The sequence below is a fragment of the Ostrea edulis genome, chromosome 7, assembly GCF_947568905.1.
Source record: "Ostrea edulis chromosome 7, xbOstEdul1.1, whole genome shotgun sequence".
In the NCBI taxonomy this organism is placed as follows: Eukaryota; Metazoa; Mollusca; class Bivalvia; order Ostreida; family Ostreidae; genus Ostrea; species Ostrea edulis.
In genome coordinates, this window is record NC_079170.1 from 31,111,964 (window position 1) to 31,114,896 (window position 2,933).

General features: G+C 31.4%; 1 long non-coding RNA gene across 1 annotated transcript; it reads left to right on the forward strand.

The window, feature by feature from the left end:
* Positions 1 to 407: 407 nt before the first annotated feature.
* LOC130048018 (uncharacterized) lies at positions 408 to 2,605 on the forward strand. Its single transcript, XR_008796854.1, has 2 exons — positions 408 to 697; positions 2,341 to 2,605. It is a non-coding gene; the product is annotated as an uncharacterized LOC130048018 (long non-coding RNA).
* Positions 2,606 to 2,933: the final 328 nt, after the last annotated feature.

A 2,933-nucleotide genomic window follows, 5' to 3' on the forward strand; every position in this document is an offset into this window, starting at 1 on the left:
ATCAGGGGTGGGGGGTTGTTGTTAATGTAGGGATTTTTAAAATCTGTACTACAACACAATGTTTATCCACAAATCATTGAATTAAGAAACAATAGAATCACACAAAAACAAGATGAAAGTGGTGAAAAGTGTTTATTGTCCTGCAAGCTATGTACATATCAGCATGCATGCATAAAAAATAATATATATTAAAATTATATCAGATTATTTTTGACTGATTTTTTTTTACTAGCTACTTTTCACATGTGTTTTTTTTTTTTTTTTTTGGATTCCTAGATTTAATAACTATTAAAGGATGAATGAATCAGTGTGAGAGGGTAGTATATGTACATATATGTATGTGACAAAAACCGAATAACAAATATAAAAAAAACAATGATATATATTTATTCATGTAATTATGCAACTATAAGAACCATTATGTGGGTGGGGGTGGGGTGTGTGTTACAGGTTGATGTATATCATTAATTTCTCTAAATTTAAGCTGAATGGATTATAAAATTCAGATGGTTTAACGTGACACAAAATCTGATGATTTATTTGCATGCACACAGGTACTAAAGTGTATTAGTGTGACATACATGTATATACCAATTACCAAAGCTTGATAATGAATACAACGCCCATTTCATTACAGATTTGGAAAATAATTATAGTCAAATCACCCCTACTGCAAGCCAATTATCAGACTGTATCAGTGAGTATATTTATTTATTTCAATCAAAAGATTTTAAATTCAGAACATGGTACATCTGACCTTGTCATATTGTCATAATTCATAAATTATGTAAGTTTAGAACTATTACAGATAAGAGCTTAATTCCACATTTGACATGTATATTTCTTGAGACAAATCCTGATCAAAGGCATCCAATGTTATGATGTCACAATCCTTTTATTTTAACTCACTTGACAGACATACATGTAGAATATAAAAACTTTAACTTTGACAATAACATAAGAATGGTTAGAGATGGGGGTTGGATATTTCAGAAATGTGTGTTCCTTCATGTCATATGATAGTAACATTTTTACCTTACGACCTTGACCCTTCGTATTGCAAGTTTTATGTGATGTCACCATGCCACACACAACACATACATGCATTTTTAATTCATGACTGTTATCAAAGATTTTAACCCACTCGACAAGTTTTAAACTCTCTTCAGACAATTCTTGTTTAGATAATTTCAAATACTAGCTCGTATATATATATATAAGTCAGAGGTGATGTTTTGAAATCAGAATGTGGTTTAATTTTTGAATCAATGAATATATAGTTGTTTTTTTTAGCTCACCTGAGCTGAAGGCTCAAGAGAGCTTTCCTCATAAATATTTGTCTGGATTCTGTTGTCATCATTGTGGTAATAATTTTTCCCATTTTCATCTTCTCCAGAACCACTGGCCCAATTGAATGAGATTCATTTTCGTTTAAATGAAAGGTCATGCCCCCTTTGAAGGGAGATAATCAAGAAAAGGCAAAAATAGGATGGGGTCGTTTAATGTAATGAAAATATGCAAGCATTCCCAGGTTGTGTAGATTGGAGTTAGTTCAATTCATGACCTGGTTGTAGGGCAAGGGGGGGGGGGGCAATGTCTGTCTGGAACTTGCTCATGTTAGTATTAAGGCTCTCATATTTCATATTTTTATTCCTTATAATAAGACATTTCTTTTGATATCAATTTTTTTTTTTACTTTTGTGTTTGGCCTACTTTTAACAAAATATAACCTACAGTAGACAATTCTCCTGAACTATATATAAGGTAGTCTAGCCTTTTATGTTTAGTATTTAGATATCTTATGGCAAGAACTTTCATTTGATACCATGCTGTTTGATATTGTGACCTTGGTTTTGAAGTTTAACCCAGATTTTATTATATTGATATTTTACATAAAGATATACAAAATGTGTATATTCTTTATTACCAGACTTTTAATTTATTACCTGACCTTAGTCTTTAAAATAGCATGATTTTCAAAAACTTTAAATTGGTATATAGTTTCTCAGTCACTTTGGATTGGGCTTTGATATAGATTTCACATATTATAGATTACTAATGAAAAGAGCTTTACTTTTGAACTTCTGACTTTGACCATGTTGACCTACTTTTGAAAAACATTCATTATTACCAGATCTGTTATATCTTGAGGGATAAGGTATTGGGTTAGTTTGTTTCACATGAAATGCCTAATGACCAGAATTTATTTTATATCATGACCTTTGATCTTGTGACTATATCAAACCTATGATCTTGACTTTCTTAGTGCATTGCTTACAGTGCTATTTAAACATGTTCATCATTTTATTTCCATTAATTTACACAACTGTTGTTATTTAGATCTCAGCTGAGTCCAAGATAGGAAGAGACTTTGAAGAGAACACAGAATTACTACAGACAAAAGACTTGTGAAGTTATAAGGGGAATTGCAGAACTCATAGCTCCACTTCAATCTAGATATGTTGACAGTTATTTCACAGAAACACTTTGCAGCTGACAAAGATAATCAAATGATGACCACTACTTTAACTCTATGGTTGCAGCATATTTCAATTTTTGAAGTGACAAATTTTATTCCTGTTTGTGAACCAATATTCAAAAGAAACACTGCTATGGCATTAGACATAAATTAGAAGAGAGTGGTGGGGTGGCAAAATAAGATTCCATACTGTGAAATGTATCAATTGTTAATATACATGTATCAATATAAATTCAGTGCCAATTTTCATAATTTCTAGGGGAAAAGTTTGTTTGTAACAAATGTCAGAAATATGTACTATCTCTTACTTTGCAAACCATGCTACTAAGTACCAGGCATTAAGACATGATTTGTTTATTGTCATTTGTTAAACAGAGACAGATCCAGTGATTTGAAAGGGGGGGGTCCAGAAAAATGATCTAAAATCTGCATTAGGTCATATCCGATGAATTGA